The sequence below is a fragment of the Silene latifolia genome, chromosome 7, assembly GCF_048544455.1.
Source record: "Silene latifolia isolate original U9 population chromosome 7, ASM4854445v1, whole genome shotgun sequence".
Taxonomy (NCBI): Eukaryota; Viridiplantae; Streptophyta; class Magnoliopsida; order Caryophyllales; family Caryophyllaceae; genus Silene; species Silene latifolia.
The window spans coordinates 95,248,311-95,275,461 of record NC_133532.1 but is presented as its reverse complement, the minus strand read 5'-3'; the positions used below and the strand labels follow the sequence as shown (position 1 = coordinate 95,275,461).

Below are 27,151 nucleotides of genomic sequence, written 5' to 3'. Positions count from 1 at the left end.
CGCGAGTTGCCTATTTTTTCAAAACGTGCAAACCAGAGAACTTGTTCACCTTGCTAATCTTTTGTCATAGATAATGTTTTACAAGTTATATGATGGTATATGTACATGTTTAAGTTGTTTATGCGATATCTTTTATTTTTGCTGAAAATGAATTATACTGAGTTGATGGATACAATTGAATGGTATGGTTGCTAAAATATTAAACATATGTATGATATGGAAGTAATTTTTTTGTTATTGTGAATCATATGTCTGTTTCTTTTACTGAGAGGTGTGATATGTCATAACTGATGTGGTGGAAACCTTGTGATAATCTAAATTATGAGTTCTAAGTAATGTTGTTGTTGTCCTGAATCATATGTTGTTACTTTTATTGGGAAAAATGTTTTCAGAATTGATATCGTGCAAACAATTTTGATAATTTAAAATATGAATTTTGAGTATGTTGTTGATTGTTTAAATTCATCGGCCTAATTCGTGACCTAAACCAGTGAGTGAGTAAATGGTTGTATGGACATGTCAATAAGATCCTGTGATTATGATGGATAGTAGTGGTAGATTTATTTTCTGTGATATGTTTACAAATGTGAGAAGTTTCTTAAATTGTTTTGTTATTTTTACTCTCGCTCGTTTATGGTCTATAATTGATCATCAAATTTGCTTAATTACATACATGTCCATTGCCCTCGTGCCTACTCTATCCCAACACCAACTTTGATTATGAAGACCATTAGTTAGTGAGCTATTTTCGTCATATGCGAGGACGTGGTTGAGTTTTATTTTCTTTATCGAGGTAACACGATATTACCGTCCCTAATACTTTTATTATTGTTCGGGGTTGTATGTGTATGTGTCATTATTTGTCATCGTTTTATGATATCAATTTATACATGGTAATTGTGAATTTCTGACGATTGTCATTATTTCGATTTGCAATTATATAAGTACGTATTATATATCTTATTGTCAAGAGGGGGATTTTGGTAAGATGGGTTTGGGTAGATTTGAATGACATATATGATTGGTTGAGCACAAGGATTGGAAATCTATAAGTTTGTAAAGGAAACAATTAGATTTGGTAATGGTTGGCAGTAATGGCTTTTCGTTTGGTTGCTAGGAGATAATGGAGGTACTACGTATTAATTAAGATTGTGTTGTGCTATTGATTCTCATAATATGGAGCTTAAGTTATACTACGATATACCGTGTGGACTTTGGCCTTGAGTTGAGCCTTATTTCATTCGGATTCTCATATATTGATTTTTGGTTCGTATTGTAGTTAAATTGTCTAATCCTTGACCTGACTCGTGGGTGAGTAGCTTAGAGTTTTACTCGCCCGAGCATACCTTTGACTTTATATCAGGCGACCTGAGATACGAATTTTATGCTAATGTACCGATCGAAAGTACGACTGAACCACCCAAACCAGACTTTTGGGAAGAGGTGAACTAGGAAGGGAATGACATAGAAGTCACCAGGATCAGAGTAAGCGCGACCTAAGGACTGTTAGGTTAGAGCTAGTAACACCATGATCGGTCTGTTATGAGACCGTGTAAACCTTTGGCTCCTTTCTTGTTGTTCTTTTAGTTTGATGTTGTGTTTTTAAGTTAAGCATGAGCTAAGTAATAAGTGTACTTGTTGACAATCAGTTAATTCCATAATAAAACCTTGTTTTCAACTTTAATGTTCTTTGCGCAATCTCTTATCATGTGTTCTTTTTCTGTTACATGTTGTTGACAAGTGATTTTGTTGCATAGGAATATGAAAGTTGAAAAGAGGTTACGAGGACGTAACCATGTTTTTAGTTGGGTAGGATTGTAAAATCTTAATGTTTATGTTGCACTGTTTGTAGATTGTGGTTTTGATCAAGTTGATGTTCCGTTGTGCGGTACCTATGCAAACGAGTTCTCTATGTTTTGTTCTTACTTCTGATTAGTTGGGTTATGTGAAGATGAGTTAAACTTCGGGACGAAGTTTATTTTTAGGAGGGTAGAATGTAACATTTCGTGTCTGTTATATTTAATTGATGTGTCAAAAGTGTGTGTTAACTGTGTTAGAAATGCGTGATGTCCGTATGTACGATATACAATACCCCTTTTGATGTTTGAGTACGGGAGCGAACTTCGGGATGAAGTTCATTTTAAGGGGGGAAGACTGTAATACCCCGTATCTTATATAATCGATTAAACGGATATTATTATATATTAGCTATTATACATTTTATATTGGTTGCATCGTAATGTCGTGAATGTTATTAAGTCGGGTTTACATCGTATATGTTGAGTCGGGCTACATCACATTTTGTCTTTTGGGTCAAGAATCGTATCACCCATTTACCCATCTACATTTACTGATTACCATACCCGTTTAACCCATTGCCTTACCCGGAACATGTAACCACCATTTACCCTAAACCTAATTTAAGAGCCGCTCTCCCTCTCCCCTCTTTTCGACGCACACCAACACACACACACGATCAAAGGAAGAACAATTGTCGAGCCTTTCAATTGATTGAAGATTTCTCATCGATTTCAACCTAATTCGATTTCCCTGTTTGTAAGTCGATTTCATTCCATTGTTTATACTGTTTTAAAATGTTCGTCTTCAAAAAGTTTGAAAATAGAGTCCTGTTTATTTGATGTCTAGTTTATGCATATAAAATCTCATAGTCAAATTGTTTACGGTTTGTCCTAGGTGATTTATTTATGAACATGTCGCTGAAAAGTCCGCGAATCTGATTTGGTTGTGGAAAATGATTTGAAACCCTAATTTTTATGTCGATTCAGTTATGAGGCTTCTTCATACATCATCTTTGTATAGTCTAGATGATAATAGGATTTGGAATTACTGCAAAATAATGTTTTAAACACGTTTTATGAGTCAATACTTTTTATGCGACGGTTTCTGTCAGTTTTTGGAAATCAGTCTGAAAACCCTTGATAAGTTTGGAATTAGAGAAAAACACATTAGATATAATTTGTAGCTAAGACACATGGGGTTCCAATCCAATTGGCCTTGAATCAATTTGATATTTGTGGAATTAGTTATGTATTTTATTCCGAGTCTGTCATGTGCTGGAAAATCAGGAAAAGTCGTGTTTGTTCTTTAAGTTGATATTCCTATTAAGTTATGATGAGTCTAGGTTGTGTGCATGATTATTTGATTGAGTAGGTGGTAATTATACATAGTTATGTTATGTAGGTGATGGATATGTGAAGGATCATAATTGATTGCTTGTGTGAGCTCGGATTGCGAAAAGGTAGGGAAATACACTTGACTTATTATCGTTGTTGTTGAATTGTGTTGACTTGTTTGTGTTTCATATGACCAAACTGTGAACGTTGACTTGATTCGTGGTTGTTGATTTATATTATGATTCATATACTGGAATGTGATTGACTGAATTGATCGTATTGAGTATGTTATCACAACATTTGGTAACCGGCATGATTTTATGGTTGATCAGTTCAATGATATACATATTGTGTTGCATTAATTTCTTCTGAGCATTCATATGCATTGGAGATGGAGGATGTTGTGGTGATGTGGTGTGGTGATGATGATGTTGTGATAAGGCCCAGGCGGGTTCTGCAGGACTTGCCCTGGTGTCCTCAGCTGCGAGCTGGCAGATCGGCTACGGTCGATATATAGTCTACCGGGGATCGGTATGGCCGGGTTGTACGGGTTATGAGTTGCGATGAGATGATGGTGGTGATGGAGGAGCATGCATATCATACATACTTGTTGCATTGTATTACCCTACTCAACCTCGTGGTTGACCCTGTGTATTCGTGAACACCTGCGGTGAACCTTTTAATGGGAGCGATTGAGGTACCTCGTAGACCGATAAGTTTGGATGGGAAGAGAGCTTGGATTGCCTGACTTAGTGACTAGTCCACCTCGTTTAATCATGTTTAGTTACCCACCTTGTTTTACAAGTTTTATTTCCGCTAAAAGTTTGTAAAGTGTTTTGCTACAGTTTTAGTTTGTACGGTTTGGTAAACAGTATTCACTTAAAGTATAATTAAAGTACTTTGGATTGTTATGTCTTTATATTCACTACCTCGGGAAACCGAGATGGTAACAGTCCGGTTTATTAGGGAATGTCTTGTTAAAGGCTTCTTTGTAAATCGGGGTGTTACAAGTTGACAGTAAAATATTACTTCCCAATTGTATTCTTTATAATGAGACTTAAACATGTGATCATCATGATCAACAGTTGTGATCGCATTATTGTCGGAGGACACATATTCCAACAAGGACATGATGGATCAAGTAGTCCTTGCCTAGCTAAATGAAAGAGGGGTGGATATTGGGCCAAGTGATGCTTGTCGTTGTGTGCACCAAAAATAATATTTATAAAACCAAACTACTACTAGCAAGCGGTAGTAAGGGTCGATCCGCAGGGAGGTAGGGAGATAATAGTTGTTATTATTTCAGTCTATGAATTTCTGGGGGGTTTTGGATTGGATTAATTCTAAATCTAGAAATATAAACTAAATAAGCAAATAGAAATAATAAAAGATGTATACAATGATAAAAGAAATGCTAAGACGGTCGGTTCACTATAGCTGCGATGGCACATAATCCTAGGTAAGTCCGAAATACAGTCGCGTAGGATGGGTAAAACATGTCCTCTCGGTCCAAGTTAACTAGTAGCTCCTTTCGGCCTATGCTACTAGTCCCTAGGTCTCACTAATACTAGCTCTCGCCCTGAAAAGTGATTCCTAAAGCCTAAATTACATTATCTCTCGATCTCAGCAATTTAGTCGTCTCAACTCGTTAATTAATGCCCTTCCCTATCTTTCGATCTATGGGTTGGTCAAAACTAAGCATCTAACAAGTCTCCTCTCGGTCTCATTGTTAAATATTGCACTTAACGAATTATACGGTGCTAAACAGACACGAAGTCAGTCGATCGACCAGCTACCCCATCGATCGACCAACCAAAGCTCGATCGGTCGACTAGTTAAGCCAGTCGATTGACCAAGCCCTAATGCGGGGTCACACCTATTCTAATGCCATCTACGCCATAGATCCCCTACATCTTAGCAAGGGGTGTTTAGCTACTCATACTTACGCAAATAACAATAACTAATTTGATAATAGGCATAAAGAATTGCATAATTGAAATAATTGATGAATAAATTCGCATAAAACTATAACTAGGGCTTTGGGATTCTACCTAGCAAGAATTAAAACTACTGAAACGAAAAAACAATATAGGAATTAAAAGAATAGAATTACCGAAGCAAAGGAACAAGATGAATCCGAAAGCAAAGTACGAACTTTATTGAGAATTCTAACTACGAATAACTAATGTATTATAGGAACTGAAATTAACTAAGCTAATGAATGATGAATAATGAATAGGAAAGGAGTTACGTTATATAGGAATGTCACGTAAAACCCTTATTCCTAAACCTAATTACAATGGGATTCCTCGTCTTTTAATTTGCGCGTCAGATCGTGGGATGGTCGATCGACCACTGAGGCCAATCGATCGACTGACTCTTGCTGAACAGTAGCTTCTGTTAGTCGTGCTCTGGTCGATCGACCATGTCGGTCACTTGATCGACCAAGGGTGCTGTACAGTAATGCATTCTGACGGATTCTGCAGCGCGCAACGATTTTAAAAGAGCTACCATTTCTTCGTTACTTGGTCAAATCAGGCGTTCTATGCGGCGTTGGAAAGCTAAGAGAATAAGCTTTCATCTCCAATTGTAATCACTCGATTATCAGCTTTAGAACTCGAGATATTGCCATCTGAAGCAGGCTGCAATATCGTGAAGTGCTTCTTTGCTTGTTAAACTCGTACGCACCCATGCTTTTGCTATCTTTAGGCCTTGAAACGCGCACCATTCTCATTCCTCGAGTCAATACCTCATGTCAAATCCTATGCTAAACACTCGGGAACGGATTAGGCTCATTTTCCGCTGGATTCTTCTCATTTCTGCAATATTATACAAAAAAATGAAAGTAGACGGAAATAGGGAAAATAGTAGCATAAACTACATAATTGAGCTCTGAAATGCGTGTAAAATAGGGTGTAAAACATCATATAAATGACACGCATCACCAAGTATGCATCTACTCGATCATTATAAGCTTGTTTATGCATCTCTTTCATGAGGAGAGTCATGTAGTCATTTCCCACTTCAACATCTTTGGGTTTGAACTCTTGATATTTGAATGGGTAGGGTGGTGTGACAATGGAGGAGGAGGACTCTTAAATCTTGCCCCTTTGTTGACGGATGATGTATTCGGCGCCCTTGGAGAGTGGAAGAAGGTAGTTTGTTCGATGAGCACTTAATCGGCATATCTTGGAAGGCAAAATGAAAGATCTAGCATCATTGGTTAGCCACCCATAGTTGGTGTCAAGAGAGTTATGCTTGACCCACTTGTACTTGTAAATCATGGCGTCCATGTCAATGAGATGACCCCCTTTGATCGCCACATAGTTGTTATCCTTGTTGAAATTTGCGTCAAAGTGCTTGGCCAAGAGAGTAACTAGACCTCCATTTACAATATGAGCGGTGCCTTCCTTGCCACAATCAACATTAAGCCATCTTTCCATCAAAAGCCTTAGAGCATTGTAGGGCTTAGTGAATTCCCTTCCGACATTTAAGGCCGACTCAAGTAGAACACAATTAAGTTTTGTAAAGTGGTTAGTGCCTTTTCTTGCTATTATAGTATTCCCGATGACCTTGTGCCACACTCTAATGCCCGGATGATGGACTAATAGAGCGCGACAAGCATGAAAGCTCACAAATTTCTTCCCGGAAATCGCCTCCCAAAGAGGAACGGGGTCATACTTTTCGGGCATCTTGTGATAATATGGGGTATCACTAAGGCCTAATACTTTACTCAAAACATCAAAGGTGATGCGCCTATTCACATTGGCAAGACGAAACTCGATGTATTCTCTAGTCTCTACCTTAGTCACTTTCAATGAACTTAAGAATTCCAAGGTAAGGGAGGGGTATGTCAATTCTCTTGTGGTGAACAATTTACCCAACCCCATGGCTTCAAAGAAGGCTTTTGTTTGTTCAAGGACACCCAATTTGTTCAAGGCATCTTCACAAATGAATTTGGTGGGCAAAATGGCTTTCTTAGCATACTTGGCAAATGTATCCCTATGGGAGTTAGAAATGAAAATTACCTCCGGATAGTTTGATAATTGAGCAATTTCCGGAGTTGTTGATGTTGTTGCTTCCAAGGGAGGATCTTGTTGTTGTTGAACTTCCAAGTGCACTAGAAACCACCATAGCCATTGAAGCTTTCTTTGCTTGAAGGCTTTGTTGCCTTTTCGAAAGAGTCTTTGCCTTGAGTGTCTTTGTTGCTCCTTTTGTTCTTGCCATTGTCGATTATACCAAGAAAAGATTGAAAATCTTCAATTTCTAATTATACCCAAATCGATTTAAGATGAAAGGATTTGTCTTTATATTTCAAAAATCGACTCAAAGGTTGAAGATTTTGGTGCTTGGATTGATTATTGTTGCAAAAGGAGTGATTAATTGTTGTTGTAAGCAAGTTTGAATTTGATTTTGTTGAATTTTGGGTGAGGAAATTTTGTTTTTGGTGATGGAGAGGATGAGGGTTTTGGGGTTTTGGGGTTTATGGGTAGTGTTTGAATGAATGAATGAATGAAATGAATGTGGGAAGGTGTATTAAAACACCAGAAAAAATCAAAAACAGCAGGGGAAGACGAGCGGATTCCCGTCGGGACGCTCGGATTCTGCTCAAATTGACTTCAGGAAAACTCGCCTAAAGACGAGCGTCTTTCAGAGAAGACGAGCGGATTCTGAATGTGAGACGAGCGGCTTTCCTCAAAGACGAGCGGATTCTCTTACAGGAACTTTGCTAAATTTGCACTGGCAAAAAGACGAGCGTCTTTCTGCAAAGACGAGCGGCCAGTTTCAGACGAGCGTCTTCTCAGCTGGGACGCTCGAATTCTCTTACAGACCAAAATTTTTGATTTTGCAGCTCATTTGGATGGACGGATTCTTCCACAGACGCTCGGATTCCTATAAGACGAGCGAATTACCCTTAAGCCGCTCGGATTCCTCCTGGTCTACCCGGATTCAGGTCCATCCGTGCGCTTTCATATCCCGTGTCATTTTTCATTCTTCAAATCCCGTGTTCTTCATTGTAGAGGCACTACGAAGGCATGAATAGCCTAGGCAATTGTTATCCCTACACTAAGTTAAAGCACTACACATCAATAGAATCATTAGTCCCTCCCTCACTTCTCTCAAAAATGATGAATATCTTGATCAAGGCATAAAAATCCAAAAATGACAAAAATGCAATGTAAGAATTAAAATGCAAGTTAGGGAGTTAGAAATATTTACAAATGGTGGTTTGGAGAGGACTCCACCAAACTCTCATCCTTAGTGAGATGTCATGGGGGCATGTTCAAGGTGTTGTTGATGTTGCTCAACACCTTGAAGAAGTAGTCAAAAGCTTGTTCATTATCATGATAAAGATCCTCAATAGATCTTTGCACTTGTTGTCCTTCATGTTGGTCTTGATCGATAGCATTACCAATATAGGGATTGAAAATCCCTTCAAACTCATCGTCCCAAAGACCGCAAACTTCGTCTACTTGATCACTAAAAATCTCTTGAGTTGATAGAGACAACTCTCCTTCTTTCTTGTTTTGGCCAATGAGGCCATCCTCTTCACTTGTCATGGGTGAGCTTTTCAAGCTCTCTTTGTCACTATTCTCTTGCTCTTTGAATGGAGCATCATCAACTTTCTTCTTCCATTGGAATTCCGGCTATAATGATCAAGCATAAAACATGGTTCATGCAAACGGGGAGCTCTCATGGTTTTGTCAAGATTGAAAGTTATGCCCTCATCTCCCACTTCTAGAGTGAGCTCTCCATGCTTCACATCTATCACCGCACTTTTGCATGTGTGCAAGAAAGGTCTACCTAGAACGATTGGAATATTGGAGTCTTCTTCCATGTCAACAATGACAAAGTCCACCGGGATGAAAAATTTCCCAACTCTTACGGGAACATATTCCCATATCCCTAATGGTGTCTTCGTCGATCTATCGGCCATTTGGAGTGTAATATTGGTACATTTAAGCTCTCCCATCCCTAACCTTTTACTCACCGAATACGGCATAACACTCACACTAGCCCCTAGATCACATAGGGCTTTGTTGATCGTTGTGTCGCCAATGGTACACGGTATTGAGAAGCTTCCCGGATCTTTAAGTTTCGGAGGTGAACTCCCTTGAAGGATTACACTACTCACCTTAGTGAAGGCGATAGTCTCAAGTTTCCAGATCGACTTCTTTTTCGTAAGGATGTCCTTCATGTACTTTGCATAGGCCGGTATGTGATTGATTAATTTCGTGAAAGGAATTGAGACTTCCAAATTCTTCACAATTTCCATAAATTTTCCAAGTTGGTCATCAAATTTGGGCTTAGCTTGACGACTTGGAAAAAGAAGTCTAATCAGAATGGGTTCCTTCTCCTTGGTCTTGTCTTCATTTTTCTTTGAAACTTCTTCTTTTGATGGTTCTCCATCCTTGGAGTTTTGCACAACTTCTTCTTTGTCACTAGCTTCCACAACTTCGTCCTCAACTTGCTTCTTCGGTGCTTCATATCTCGTACCACTCCTCAAGTGAATGGCACTAAGCGTTTCATGTCTCGGGGATTACTTTGAGGTGGTAATTGCCCTTTTGTCTTTGTGAGCTTGAAGATGCTAGTTGAGTCAATTGGGTTTCCAACATTTTGGTGTGGGCTATGATGTTGTTGATGGTGATTTCCTTTGCTTGACTATCCTTCTGCATTTGAGTGAAAAACTCTTGTTGATTCTTTTGCATTTGGAAGACCGCTTTTTGAACATCAAAACCTTGGTCATTTTGTTGATTGTATGGAGTTTGATTTTGGTAACCTTGGTTTTGGTTGTAAAAGGGTCTTTGATTTTGGTTTCTCATGGGAGGTGGGGTGTATGTTGGTTGAGGGTTTTGAACATTTTGGCTTTTGTATGAGAGATTTGGGTGGAATTTGGTGTTTTCATTGTAATAATTTGAATAAGGGGTACCACTCTTGTATGCTTGAAAAGCATTCACTTGTTCATTTGTTCCCCTACATTCACTTTGGTCATGTCCCAAAGTTCCACAATTCTCACATATCCCACTTGGGATTGATGAAGATGCCGTCATGGCATTAACATGATGCTTTGGTGATTTTGAGGCTTCTTCAAGTCTAGCCATAGCTTTTTCGAACTTCAAATTGATGGTATCAATGTGAGCACTAAGTTGAGCACCCAATTGAGTAATAGAGTCCACTTCATGCTTTCCTCCTCTAGTAGCCTTGCGAGGTCTACTATACTGTGAATTATGGACCGCCATTTCCTCAATCTTGTTCCAAGTTTGATTATCGTCAACTTCGGTGAACATACCATTTGATCCCATGTTGAGAATGTTTCTTGAGTCTTCAAAAAGACCATTCCAAAATTGTTGTACCAAGAACCATTCGCTAAGTCCATGATGAGGACATGAGCGACAAATTCCCTTGAATCGCTCCCAAGCTTCATACAAGGATTCTTCATCTCTTTGCTTAAAGCCCGTAATTTGAGCTCTTAGCATGTTAGTCTTTTCCGGTGGGTAGAACTTTTTGTAGAAAGCTAGAGCCAATTTCTTCCAAGAGTCAATTCCGAGAGTAGCCTTATCAAGGCCTTTCAACCATTGTTTTGCGGTGCCAATTAGAGAAAAAGGAAATAAGAACCATCGAATTTGGTCTTGAGTTACACCGGTTTGAGAAATCGCATCACAATAGTCACAAAAAGTCTCCATGTGAGAGTGAGGGTCTTCACTAGGCATCCCCCCAAATTGGCTTCTTTCGACTAATTGGATAAATGCGGATTTAGCAATGAAATTTCCGGTTAAGTGTTGTGGTGTGGGAGTACCATTGGGTAGGTTCTCCTCGGTTGGTACGGAATGTGATGAAAATTTAGGCATTGTGGGTTGATTTTGTGTTGGATTTTGTGTTGGGTTCTCCTCACCTTCTCTTGCAAAAGGGTTGACGAACTCAATAGTGTTTGGTTGAATATCTACAACCTCACCAATACCTCTCAAAGTTCTTCTAGCAAGTCTTCTATTGTTTGTCAATGTCCTTTCAATTTCGTGATCAAAGGGTAACAAGTTACCTTGTGATCTACTAGACATGCAAAATATCAAACAACTTGAAAATAATTAGAACAAACCTTGAGGAGTTTTACTTCCCCAAGGCAAAGAAAGACACAACTAATAACAATCTAAGAAAATCTAAATCAAGTTAACACCGTCCCCGGCAACGGCGCCATTTTTGGTCGTACTCACTTGGGAGGTTTAGTTTTCAGTACCTGTCGTTAGGAGCACCTAGACCAAAAAAATATTTATAACTCCACAAACAACTCTACTATTAGTAAAGAGGCAAGTAAAGGTCGGATCCCAAGGGACGGGTATTGAAGTGAGATTTTCAATTGCAACTAGCGATGTGACACCCTCAATTATCGCGGAAAAGTAAACACGTAATTCTAGAATAAAACAGCATGGATATGTTTGTAATAGGTTCATTTGGGTAAAAACCTGTAATTTTTAAAACCTGAACCTGTTATAAAGATATCCAAATTGGAAGGTGTCAAACATACAAGGTCTAACTAGAAGTGTCATAACATAACCATCGCTAAAGTCGCGAATAGCAAATTATACAACCAAATGTAAAGAGGGAGACATATGTCCCTAAAATGTATGTGACATAAAAAGTGTTTAAGGGTCACAATAAAATAAAGCCAATCTAGGTTCCAAGGTTACTTTGCTCGCTAGCTCGTCCATGTACCCCATATATGCATCACCTACCTGTCATTCGCATTTTATACAAATACGAAAGCCACAGTCAGTGGGGAGTAACTCCGAGTTCTCCCAGCCACGAAATGTCATAATTAATATAACATGCAAACATAAGAATATGAATACGAATCACACAATGCCTTAGCATATAGATGCTAGACAATCGTGCTTATCATGTGAACACCAATATAACAACACATAGTCCTAGCCTGTGAATACTAGACCGACTCATACTACACTATCATGTGAATCACATAACATCCAGGAATCCAAACTCTATCAACCATAGCCGGCTTGCATCTCACCTTCTATGATTCATAGAATCATCAAACAAGAAAGGGCAATATATCAAAAACAGGCATAAGTTCTTAGTACGGTCAATAGTCACTCTGTAACTCGAGTCTATACCACGAGGTAGGGAAGGTAATCGAACCGGTATCTTGGCTCAGAGGTTCTATCAAAACATGGCCAAGACACAACACAACCCTAGCCTAAAATCACGGAGACCCCGGACATGCGGATACACACCACCGCACCCAAGACCCACAATTTTATAAAACCATGTGAGTACCCTAAGGAGTCCACCAAAGGGTTGGCAAGTACTTAAGCTGACCACTTACTCTCAAAATAAGTAACGAGGTCATGCCCCAACTTGGATATAAACCCACCAAGTCAGGAACACAGAAGCTATTAAGCAGTGAACATACACTCGTCAAAGACTATAATGACCTATATATGATGAAGGCCGAAATACTCACCTAGGACCTAGTCCCAGCTAGTCCCAGCTTGAATACTTTAGCCCACACCACACAAGACAAGTAGGATACCCAATTAACCATAAGAGGGGCAAAGAACCCAACTTACCAACATAAATGCTAACATTCTATCATGTGAAAGGCTATATAAATGTCTATTCAGCAGACAATCCAACCATATCCTCAATGTCATCAATAACCAAATTATAGCTAACCATCAATATCATAGTCCATGAGAATAAACTACAATGGCTAAAGGCAAACAAGACTCAAGCATAAGGCATCCAAAGCATCCAACAACCAACATGTGAAATGATAATTACAAATATCAAGGCATAACATAAAACCTCCAATAACAACCAATCTTACCTCAAAGACAAACCCTCGACCCGAGTCCCGCGACGGGTCATCGGTCAAATCGAGGCTGACTGGTTTAAACCTAGCTTGACCAAACTCGTTCGGTCAATCTGGCCCAGCTCAGAGTCTTTGCCTACTTTGGACCAAATCATAAAATTTATCACAATATAATTCTCATGCTATTTCTAATTTCTATCATGTGAAAAACGAAAGTAACACATTATCAATCACCTAAACACTTAACAAACAACAGGCACAATATTAACTACTAATGTGACATTAATTCGTCGAGTAACTCGGAATAGTTACCTTACGCTAGCAAAGAGACAAGTAATAACTTGAGAAAGCTTCTAAAACCCAAAATTACTCTTCCTCTTCAACCACATATGAGCCACCTAAAATAATTATGTGAAAGGACGATATTAACGAATTATCTTTATATAAAATATGAGACGGAAATTAATTTAATTATATTTTAAATAAATCAAACTAGCGTCAAAACAATTTATAGACACGGCTCAAAAGTTATTATGACAACCTCAAACTCGGCCTAACCACCAACTACACATGGCCTCAAACTCGTGACTTAGCTAGGCCACGGCCAGGCCACTAGGAGTCCGACACGACCACCACCCGACTACCCATAGCCACCCTTCACCCTACTTCATAACCTGACCCAAAAATCAGTCCAAAACAGAACCCAAAAGATGCCTAAGTTCGACCCCAACTCCAGTCCTCAAATGCAAAGTGAAAACCCACGATGACGGCTCTCGTCCCGCCCAAAACAGTACCAATCGTCCCCTTAAGACTCCATTCTCGCCTAAAAAAAGTCTAGGCGAGCCAACTAAGTCAGCATTTAAAACGGTTTTAGAGCGGAAATCCACAAGTATAAAGCAACTCAAAAACAGACCCTAAAGACTACAAAAATCGCCCCAACACAGAGTCCAAATTAGTCCAAAACAATCCCTACATGTCAGTATACACCGTCTCAACTATAAAACACACCAATTATCACCCAAAATAATCCATACATGTCAGCATACACCGTCTTAAATTTACCACTTATCAGTATACATCGTCTCAACTATACAACTGACTAATTAACATCCATAAGGATCCCTATATATAATTATACACCGTCTTAATTATAAAACAGACTAACCAACATTCGAAATAAACATATTTTACAAGTAATATCGAGTAATCCGTTATCGTTACCTTTTTAATCTTCTACCAGACCGTCTATTTTAGTACATACAACCGTCTTATAATAAATAAAGCTGAAAATATTAATGGGTTTGTAAAAATACATGACGAAAATGAATTTTACTTACATCGGAATGACGAGAACGACGAGAGGAGCGCTATGGAACAAAAATAGTTGAAAACGGATAAGGAACGAAGCACCGACGTCGATTAATAGATCAAATTTTGAAAAGGAAAGAAGACTCGCCAGAAGAAGAAAACAAAGAACAAAGAAGAAGAAAAGAGACGTGCGTTTTCTGAAATGAGACAGCAGCCTGCTAGCCTGCTATTTATTATACGTATCTTTCTTCATCGTTAAGTAATTTCGCTCGTTTTTAAAACCGTCTTGAGTTAATAAAATCGGTTTTAGTAAAAGTTTCAGTAATAAAACGGAATCAATAATAAATAAATTTAGTGAGTGAAAATAAAATAAACTCAGCTAGTTAACATAAATAATACAATATCAGCTTGAATCGGAATTATTAGCGATTTTTACAAAACTAACAGATATTAATAAAAATTGCTAACTTAGTGAAATAAGCTCAAAATAGCTAATTGGACGGTTTTGTTCCCAAAATCCATCTCGGGTTCACTTAAAACAACTTTCATAAGGACTCGTAAAGAAACGGAAATTATTAAATAAATAAACTCGAACTAATTTCAATAAACTCGAACTAACTTTAAATAAACTTATTAATGATTATTAAAATTAACGTATCGAATTATGATGAAATTAATTAATTAGCTAAGCATAAATATATAAATCGTTAAATGATGTAATTAAATTCAAAATAGCAATTAAAATTTTTTTATCCAACTTAATAAAATACGGGGTGTTACAAGCGATGTCTAGGGGTGTCACAATTGGGGGTTTGAATAGAAGATCACTAAACTAAATAGCAATGAAAGTAAACAAGCAAGATGATTAAAAAGGGATGTAAAGAATTGATAAAAGGCACTAGGGTGTCATGGGGTCATAGGGGATTCATGGGAATTGATCATACAAACATATTCTCAAATTATAAGCAAGCAATTATTGTTGTGATGGATTGAGTTGGGTTATATCTTACAATCCTAGGAAAGTTTGGGTCCCGGAGCCGAATCGATTATATTGTACAACACCTACAAGTCGACTTAATCTTCCCTACTCAACTATATGCATGGTCTAATGAGACTCGAGTTGGTTTATGTCTTACAAGTCTCATTTTAAAGATAGGTGATGGGTAAAAAATGCAAGGATTCATAGGCTCGCATTTCATCAAACATAACATGTGCATAAGTTGAGATCACAACAAGCAAGCAAATAAACTATGAAAACATATTAAATTAAGCATGAATCATCCCCATGTTGGTTTCCCCTAATTATCCATTAACCCTAGTTAAGGAAACTACTCACTCATTATCATGTTGAACATGCTAGCAAGGTTGTCAATCATACCAACAAAGTAAAACATGATGAATAAATGAAGATGATTAACAATAATTAAAATGAGATTAAGAGAATTATACCTACTAATGATTCCAATAATAAAGCAAAGAATAATAGAAGTACTTGATGATTGATTGGAAGGTTGTCAATCTCCCAATAATAACCCAAATAATCTTCAATTACCTAAAATGAAAGATGAACAAAAGAGAGATTAAGGAAATGAGATTTGTATTTGATGTGACCATAATTAGCGCATATTTAGCCCCCGAATTAGCCTTGTTCCCATGCGTTTTAGTGCATATTTGGGTCATTTATTGTCTTTAGTTCTTTGTTTTGCATATTCTTTGAGACTTTGATCCCTTGGTAGGAAAGGAGTGCAAATCTTGCATTTTCATGGCAAAACGAGACTAAATTGATCGAATCCAATGACCAAGCATCAAGGAGAGACAAGATTAGAAGGCCTTTGTACATATTATAGTAGATGAGCAATGTTGAGAAAGGATCCTTGAGTCCCCAAGGAAATCCCCAAGGAATTTATGAAGAAAAGAAGAAGAAATGTTGCTGAGGAACAATCCGTGCGGATTGTCTACAATCCGGCCGTCCTCCACATGCACAATCCGTGCGGTTTCCTTCAAAGACGCTCGGGTTTGCAGCCACCCCAATCCGCCCGGATTCACCTGAAGCCGCCCGTGTTCCACCGCCAGAATTCGCCCGTCCCGACTCCAAAACGCACGGATTCCTGTACAGCATAATTTCGTCTTCTCCAAGCTACAAAGAAAGAAGCCCTTCCTTTGAAAAATACCGGCTCCTCCCTGCTCAATCTAAAAAGTGTAATTACTAGTTTAGCCCTTAGTTAACCCTAATGCATCCCCCTAATTTCCATTATAAATACCCCATTAGTCTAATTAGAAGAGCATGTTCTTCTTATCAATAATTAGAGTAGTTAATATCAATCAAATCTCTCTTTAGTATTGTAATCAACAATTAATCAAGTTCTAATACAAGTTTTATTTCCTTAATCTCTCTTTTGTTCATCCTTTATTTTGGGTAATTGAAGATTATTTGGGTTATTATTCGGAGATTGACAACCTCTCAATCAAGCATCAAGTACTTCTTTTATTCTTTGCTTTATTATTGGAATCATTAGTAGGTATAATTCTCTTAATCCCTCTTTAATTATTGTTAATTACTTTCATTTGTTCATCATGTTTCCTTTTGTTGGTATGATTGACAACCTTGCTAGCATGATCAACATGATAATGAGTGAGTAGTCTCTTAGCTAGGGTTAATGGGTGATTAGGGGAAACCAACATGGGGAATGATTCATGCTTAAATTAATATGCTTTCATGGTTTATTTGCTTGCTTGTTTTGATCTCAACTCATGCACATGTTATGTTTGATGAAATGTGAGCCTATGAATCCTTGCATTTTTTACCCATCACCTATCTTTTCAATGAGACTTGTAAGACATAAACCAACTCGAGTCTCATTAGACCATGCATGTTGTTGAGTAAGGAAGATTAAGTCGACTTGTAGGTGTTGTACAATCTAATCGATTCAGCTCCGGGACCCAATCTTTCCTAGGATTGTAAGATATAACCCAACTCAATCCATCACAACAATAATTGCTTGCTTATAATTTGAGAACATGTTTGTATGATCAATTCCCATGATTCCCCTATGACCCCATGACACCCTAGTGCTTTTTATCAATTGTTTACAACCCTTTTAATTCATCTTGCTTGTTTATTTCCATTGCTATTTAGTTTAGTGACCTTCTACATCAACCCAAATTGTGACACCCCTAAGACACCACTAGTTTCAATAGAAATCTCATCTCAATTCCCGTCTCTTGGGATCCGACCTTTACTTGCCTCTTTACTAATTGTAGAGTTGTTTGTGAAGCTATAAATTGTGTTTTGATTCGGACGTGACCCAACGAGCACATCTATTTAATTGTGAACACGAAACGGACCGATCAAAAATGGCGCCGTTGCCGGGGACGGTGTTATCTTGATTTAGATTTTCTTATATTGTTATTAGTTGTGTCTTTCTTCGCCTTGGGGAAGTAAAACTCCTCAAGGTTTGTTCTAATTGTTTTCGAGTTGTTTGATATTTTGCATGTCTAGAAGGTCACAAGGTGATTTGTTACCTTTTGACCGTGAAATTGAAAGAACCTTGACAAACAATAGGAGATTTGCTAGGAGGAATTTGAGAGGTATTAGTGAGGTTGTTCAACCAACTATTGAGTTCATGAACCCTTTTTCAAGAGAAGGTGAGGAGAACCCATTACAAAATACCCCACAAAATTAACCTACAATGCCTAAGTTTTCGTCACATTCCGTACCCACCGAGGAGAACCTACCCAATGGTACTCCCACTGTTAGAAATCTAGATCTCTTACTATAACATATTCATATATGTTTCAAATTTATTTAGTCATAAAATAAATTACAAATCTTATGCATGCAAACTAAAATAATTAAATGAAGAAATCATATTCTCACCACATAAATTTCGGTCATCATATGGGCACCAACAAGATCTCCTTCTTGTTAGTTCTTGAGCTTTCCAATAATGGATGAACATACAAAATCCCAAAGTAGAGATTCTCCAATTAGTAGCACCCAAGACAATCCCTTAATCCCACAAACTAACATGTACTAGATGTTTATGTTGTGCTTTACCTTAAATTTGATTACTAATACTCATATATTACTTTGATAATTTTAGTAATCTTACATGAACAATTTCAATTAAAATCTCATCTTTTTGATGAAGATAAAAGAGAGAGAAGAGAGAAAAATACATGAACAACTTGCATGTGATGTGTGAATGAATGATTAAGTGAATTAAGAGAATAAAATTCTCTATTTTTCACCCACAAAACCGGTGGCCTCCTCAATTATAGACCATCATTATTTTTTCTTTTTTGTCTTCACAAGACAAATAGGTGTAAGGCTTTTGCATGGTCAAGTCACTATCAAGTGTCTTTAGACAAAAGAATAAGACAAATGAATAAGACCAAAACCCACCTAATTTCGGTTTACATGTTTGTAATATGGAGTCCATTTTATTTTTGTCAATTGTACAAATGTATGTCATGTGACATGTGACATGTCTTATGTCATGTTTTAATTTAAAATGCATATTTAACAAATTAAATATCATTTACAAATTAAATAAATCATATTTAACAAATTGACTAGTAATGTAAAATTACTTTCTCATAAAATGGTCATTTAATTACTAGTTAGTATAATTCACAATATCTTGTAATTATAACTAACCTATCATTCTCATCTCGCGCGTTTCGCAAACACCGATTAATTTTAGTAATATAACTTCTTAAATTACTAAATAAAATCTCATTTAATCACATTATAATAAGATGTCATTTTCTCTCTTATGATAAATTGTTCAATTTTAAGGAATTAATTAATCTGTATCGGTATACAATTAATTAACCTTTTCAATTAAGGGAATCGTCCTTTAGGTGTGACCTCAAGGGATCAATTGATCACCACCGTCGACGACAAAGTAATGTCAAACTCTAGCCACCAATCATTAACGATATGTGTGGACCGATTGACTATATATATTATGTATCATCCCTTCCGTATTCTTGTAATGAGATTTAATAATGATATTTAAATCATGTGATCGCACTCTTGTTGAGGACACATTTCCCAACAATCTCCCACTTGTCCTCGACAAGTGTGCGTCACCAATTCTCTTGTCCTATTACTATCTCCCACTCAATGCAAGGTGTCTTTCGGGTTGTACTTGCAAGTGATCATATCGAGAGTGGTTTCCTCGATCTAGAGAATAACTGATTGACCGGAATTTATCCACCATGGATACCTTCCGAGCGTGGCCACGCATTTCCAGTTCATTACTCCTCGAGTGGCCCTGAGATATTGTTTTAACCCTGACAAGGGGGTGGACAATTCTATCGCACTTATTCCTTCGACTAGCCACAGCCATCATAACCCAAAATATGCCCATTTGACCCCATTTACGAAGGTCGTAGTAACACAAATCAAAGTTAATCTGAAACTGTGCCATCTTAGGCGAACAGTCTTTAGTCAAAAAAATCGACTCATTAGAATACTATAGTAGCTCTCGCCACGACCAGGCTATATAAATTTTCCAGAACTCTATAAGCGGTCACTACCCGACAAAGTGTTCCTAACAGTCTGCCTATGTGATCGACTAGTCATCTCACATGACTCTATGGCACTTGAACTTGCCATCAATCGCATCACACTCTAGTCACTTCGAGACGTCACCTCATACATGCGACTATGGGCAAATACTATGTTAATCCGGGTTCACTTTAACGGGGTTCAATGTTGTCTCTACAACCCGTTTGGATGTAACAAAGTATAACAAAAGAGTTGTAAAGTAAAACTCGAACGACAAATGCGATTATCACATATGAATAGTCAATACCTGATTACTATTTCATGTTCTATAATCTAATTTGATCTTTTATGTAGTTGTTCATTTCAATTCAATTGAAATGACATGACTCATCATGTTTAGCCTTTGAGAAGACTTTGGTTAGTAGGTTTTATCAATTTCTTGTACCTTACTTAACCTTACTACATACTCGTTTTCCTTTGTAATGTATACATTTGCATTACAAAACTTTCTGAGTACGTGTCGAGATCCAATCAAGACATAGGCCCTCTAGCCTAAGAATAGCTCCCACTGTTTTCACAGTGTGCGGGACTCATCCTCTTGCACATCTCATGATTGCAACTGTACTCAATTTCCGTTATAAATATCTCTCATTGTTCTTTATTGCCTAGAATGATTCTAGAAAATCTATTTCTTAACTAACATAGCCACAATGGTATCTTAACCATCCTAATGCGTTTTGATTATGGTTTTGTCAGAAACCATGCGCAATCTCAATTGTCAATTGTCACTTGTGTAACACCCTTACACAAAATTGCATCAAAAACACTTTGCTTTACTTCCTTAATGCTTCTGCAAGCACTTAAGGGTAATCTTTATGGCTTACTTGGCAAAGATTACTTAAATTCGATTTTGAAAACAATTCATCATACTCAAAGTATATGAAGTGTTATACATCATTTTCTATTTAATTGATTTGGCGGCGGAAGCAAATGGAATCAATAAAATATTTTCAACTTGGTTGAACTAGTCATGAATCTTATCAACATAAGACTTCTTATTGACGCTAATATCATGTGGATTTATCTTCATAAATCCGGATATTAAAAATGTATTATAATACTCCAAAAGTCTTACATCATTCATAATGATCAATATGTCATCCACATATAAGACTAATTAAAATTTCCGTAACTCCCACTAAACTTTATGTGTAAACACAACTTCTCGACTTATCAAGAAATGTTTTATCACACGATCAAAATGTTGATTCCAACTCATTGATGTCATATTTAAGACCCTCTCTTAAGTTTCACATTATCTTAGGATTACAATAATCTACTAAACTCAAGACATGTATTGAATACATTCCTTCTAATTGAAGAAGTGGGTTTTAGATTCACTTGCTGTGTATTTCATAATAATGAAACACAATCCCTAAGAAGATCCAAATATACTTAAGCATTTCAACTGGTGCAAAACCCTTTGCAGCCAATCAAACCTTGAAATCTGTCTTTATTAGTGCAAAACCCTTTGTCACTAATCAAGCCTTTTATTTCGGATTCTCATGGCTCTAAGCCTTGTATTGAGTTGTGACTTAAACACTCTTATGTAAGTCATATGTTTATTACTTTCCAGAAGTAATCAACTTGAATCAAACAATTTCTTTGTAAGTTGTAAGCTCTTTACTTTCTTAAAAGTAACATGAATTCATCATCTTTAACAAGTGACGAATTTAACCTCCTAGGTTTTGAAGAAACAATGTCTTACACAAAACGTCTCACGTAGCCAAGAAAGACCAGTTTCTTGCGACATAACATTCTTTGTGCATAACATTCTTTGTGGCTCTTGAATAATTTCTCCCACTCTGTCTTCTAAAAATAAACTTGTATTTTAGAAAGACAGCTTCACGAGCCGCAAACCGTCGTACTCGTGATAAATGAAGGGAAAAATGAGCATTTGTTTCTTGTGAAAACTTACAAACATGGTATCCTACCATTTCATATCTCATATGAATCGTTTTAGATTTAGTGGAAAGATAATCTAGACAAAATGATAAAATCCCCAAAAGGATCAAGTAACTCAAAGTAACTTGATCGAAGTCCAAACCATATCGAATAGCGTTTGAATTCTTATCCAATCACACATTATTCCATAATGCATGCTAAGAGAGATTAACTTGTGATACTATATCACATTTCCTTTGGCTTATATCAAAGTCTTCACTTTGATAATCTCATCACGACTAAATCGTGATTCTTTGAACACTTTGAAGTTCTTCAAAGATTTCTCTATTTACCTTATTAAGTGAACATATTAGCGTCAACTTAAATCGTTGGTAAAAGAAAATGATCAACCTATTATGGATCAATGATTTACAACCTCGATCACCTTTTTAACCAAAAGGCACGAGACATCTTGCTTTGAATACAAGATACGCATATACCATCAACAATCTAATGGTTTCAAGAGTATTCGATAACTCTTTGCGTTAATCATTCCTGAATTTAAGGTTTAATCTTGGGTTACCAATTTGAGTCTTGCATTATCTTCATGATATATCATTCTAGTTTGGTTTAGAATATAATCACCTTGATAATGGGCTAGCCATACATCAAATCGTGGTGTATAGGGTCACAAAAGTGAAAACCTCTTTTGTATCTTAACAAGTTTATATTCTTATTTAGAGTTTATGCACTTAATAGTCATAATTAAGTACAACTCCAAACCCGAAAACTAGATTTAGTACACAATGACTCTATCTCTCGACTTTATTGTTGCTAGTCGTCATATTCTAATCATCCTATGTGTCGAATACAATGATGAAAACCTCCACTGGTTTCTAATATTGACGAAGTGGTACTAGCAAAATTTATGTTTAATCAAATAAACATTTAAAGAAGAAGGTCCCATTAGATGTCCCACAACTAACTTGTTGATTCTTCAATAATTTGGGGTAGTTTCCTTTCTAGTGTCCAACATTTAAGACAATGGAAACTTTATCGGTCGGGATTGATAGGTTTAGTATCGTCATTCTCAACAACTTTACCTTTAACATTACCTTGTATCAATTCCATTATAATCTTTACTTCTTGAACCTCGTCCTCATCTTAACGGTTTAAGAGAATGCTCCCACTCATTTCAATGAGTCTTTGCTTTGAGAAGCAAAATTGAATTTGATGAAGATTACTCTTCATTTGTTCGTTTTAGTCTTAAAACTTTCATTGAAGTGGTTGCGTTAATTTGGTCAATTACGAATTCTTGACAAAACTAATTACCAAAATAATTTATCGCTTCAAGGTACTTAATTCAATTAAGTATATGAATAACAATCCATTGTAAGTAGATGTGTTAGTCAAGAATCAAAAACCTGTTTGAAAATGAATAACTTTAATCTATACTCTTTACAAGAGATCCTTAGCAATGGTTCATTTGAGGTTTTAGAAGCAAATTCATATTTGTCTTTAGTTACGATGTTTTAATGGAGATTTGAATCAAAAATCGAAATGATATCGTATATGAATTGTGGTAAAGAAATAGAACAATATGATAACGGAATAGTGGAAAACTTAACATTTATCGTTTTATTAATACTTGTAAACAACAAATAAAGCATTTACATAGTGACCTCTACCCAACTATGATAAATGATTCCAAGATCCAAATTCATATTAACTTGGGGCACGGTGTGCCGAAATACCCTTTATTAATATAACTCGGTGGATTAACTCTTTAATCGATTCTACTTTTAGAACTCTTGGTCGATAAAATTACATTAATATTTTATCTCTAGCCCGAAACACATCCGGAAATACGTCGTGAATACTTTCGTTGAGTTCAACCAAAATTTCGAATAAATGTGTCCGTGATCCAAACCCATGTCAACTTAGGGCACGGTGTGCCGAAATACCCTTTATTAACATAAATTCGGTGGATAGACATTTATCACCCCACTTCACCAACGTAACAAGGTTTGTCTTACGGTAAAAAAAGCTCAACTCCCTTGCTAAACCGGTACTTCATGGGTTTCTAATTTTTGGTAAGGCTAAGTCTCAATTGTTTATTTTAGCGAGAGGTCATGTCAATTTATTATCTATCACGTTTTAAGTGAACTAAAGCGGTGAACTACGATAATTATAATTGACACGGTCGATAAACTCGATTAAAATGACAATGCATGTTTTAGTTATGGCGATTTAGCGATGCATGCGACATATAAATAAAATGAAAAGCATAAATAAAATAATCCTAGTATGGTCTTCCTAAAATAGAAAAACTATTTAACTATTACATATTCGGAAACCAACTCCATTGGTCCCTTGAACTTCGGTTGAGGCACGCATCTCGAGGTAACACCGTCTTTAATGGATTTCCTTCTTGAGTGACACCGTCTTCAAGAAACTCCGAAATAAATAAATTACATAACAAATTACATAATTTCCTATTATACATTTGTAATTAAAATAAAATAAATCTATTAAATTACAAAACGGTGATACGAGATCACAATAAATTACAACCGAATCGATATTCTCATACATTTCGGGTAATACCAATTAAAAACTAAGGCCATACTAAGTAAAAATTACATAAAATAAAATTATGACAATCATAAAGAAAATGCAGCATTATAATATGTATGAACATGCTCAATTTTATGCTAAATCGCCTTTAAGGAGCCAATATCGTATATTACACGGTTTTTACGGATTTGCGTGATTCAACGTTTTATAATCACAAAAATTACATAAATTCATATTTATGCACAACTTAATTACCCTAACCAACTTAGGACTCAAAATTAGTCTCCACTAACTATTTGACCATAATTAACTTATATTTCTAAAATTGTTCATTAATGGACCTAAAATTACAATAAAAATGCTATAAACTTCAAATAAATCACAAAAAATTCAAATAAATTTGAAATTTGAAATTTAAACTCATGAACATTCTGGAAAAATACCATGACACTCATAATGTTCAAAACTTAGGTTAAAAAATTTCGAAAGTTATCAGGAAAAATAATGTTGCGGTTTATCAGATTTATCAATAAAAATCCTAAAAACATGAGAAGAATTATATTCATCAACTTTTCAATTTTAGATCTGAAAAAGATAATAAAATGCAACATGTGACGTTTTTCCTTAGTCATGAAGTATGTTTTAGCAATTTTTCACTAATTAAGTCACTATTTATGCTATTTTTCATCAAAAATCCATAAATCATGCATGAAGACTTCATTATAGCCTATTATTTTACACACATCTTGTAAAATTGCATGTGACAACATACTAAATTTCTATGACCAGATTCGAAATATTTCTCATATTAACCTATTTTTCATTTAAATTCGATTTTTAACATGAAAAATCCATTTTTCGAGCATAAGAACTCATAAAATTATGAAAATTTCCAGATCATCTAAAAATAATATATGTGAAAACATATTCAAAAACCACTAGAACATTCGAAGTTTAGCTAATTTTCGTCCAAAAATGACATTTTTATCATAAAAATCACATTTTAATGCCAATATTATATAAAATGAACAATAAAATCCATAAATTAAACCAAAATATCCTAAAACATTTTAGGACCAGAAACTTTAACATGCATAATAAATTTCGTGATATTTCATAATAAACACAAATTTATAAGTTTTGTTTGTTAATCATATAACTCGGAAAAACAATAACCGATTTGCATGCAAACAACCTTGTGCTCTGATACCGCTTGTTAGAAATCTAGATCTCTTAATATAACATATTCATATATGTTTCAAATTTATTTAGTCATAAAATAAATTACAAATCTTATGCATGCAAACTAAAATAATTAAATGAAGAAATCATATTCTCACCATATAAATTTCGGTCATCATATGGGCACCAACAAGATCTCCTTCTTGTTAGTTCTTGAGCTTTCCAATAATGGATGAACATACAAAATCCCAAAGTAGAGATTCTTCAATTAGTAGCACCCAAGACAATCCCTTAATCCCACAAACTAACATGTACTAGATGTTTATGTTGTGGTTTACCTTAAATTTGATTACTAATACTCATATATTACTTTGATAATTTTAGTAATCTTACATGAACAATTTCAATTAAAATCTCATCTTTTTGATGAAGATAAAAGAGAGAGAAGAGAGAAAAATACATGAACAACTTGCATGTGATGTGTGAATGAATGATTAAGTGAATTAAGAGAATAAAATTCTCTATTTTTCACCCACAAAACCGGTGGCCTCCTCAATTATAGACCATCATTATTTTTCTTTTTGTCTTCACAAGACAAATAGGTGTAAGGCTTTTGCATGGTCAAGTCACTATCAAGTGTCTTTAGACAAAAGAATAAGACAAATGAATAAGACCAAAACCCACCTAATTTCGGTTTACATGTTTGTAATATGGAGTCCATTTTATTGTTGTCAATTGTACAAATGTATGTCATGTGACATGTGACATGTCTTATGTCATGTTTTAATTTAAAATGCATATTTAACAAATTAAATATCATTTACAAATTAAATAAATCATATTTAACAAATTGACTAGTAATGTAAAATTACTTTCTCATAAAATGGTCATTTAATTACTAGTTAGTATAATTCACAATATCTTGTAATTATAACTAACCTATCATTCTCATCTCGCGCGTTTCGCAAACACCGATTAATTTTAGTAATATAACTTCTTAAATTACTAAATAAAATCTCATTTAATCACATTATAATAAGATGTCATTTTCTCTCTTATGATAAATTGTTCAATTTTAAGGAATTAATTAATCTGTATCGGTATACAATTAATTAACCTTTTCAATTAAGGGAATCGTCCTTTAGGTGTGACCTCAAGGGATCAACTGATCACCACCGTCGCACGACAATAATGTCAAACTCTAGCCAGCCAATCATTACCGATATGTGTGGACCAATTGACTATATATATTATGTATCATCCCTTCCGTATTCTTGTAATGAGATTTAATAATGATATTTAAATCATGTTATCGCACTATTGTTGAGGACACATTTCCCAACACCCACACCACAACATCTAACCGGAAAGTTTATTGCCAAATCCGTCTTTATCCAATTAGTTGAAAGGAGCCAATTTGGGGGGATGCCTAGTGAAGACCCTCATTCTCATATGGAAACCTTTTGTGACTATTGTGAGGCGATTTCTCAAACTGGTGTAACTCAAGACCAAATTCGATGGGTCTTATTTCCTTTTTCTCTAATTGGCACCGCGAAACAATGGTTGAAGGGCCTTGACAAGGCCACTCTCGGAATAGATTCTTGGAAGAAGTTGGCTCTAGCTTTCTACAAAAAGTTCTACCCACCGGAAAAGACTACC

The 27,151-nt window shown here is 36.0% G+C and overlaps 1 non-coding gene across 1 annotated transcript; it reads left to right on the top strand.

The window, feature by feature from the left end:
- The first annotated feature begins 10,505 nt into the window (after positions 1-10,505).
- Positions 10,506-10,612, top strand: LOC141593261 (small nucleolar RNA R71). The gene has a single exon (XR_012521362.1). It is a non-coding gene; the product is annotated as a small nucleolar RNA R71 (small nucleolar RNA).
- The last annotated feature ends 16,539 nt before the right edge of the window (positions 10,613-27,151 follow it).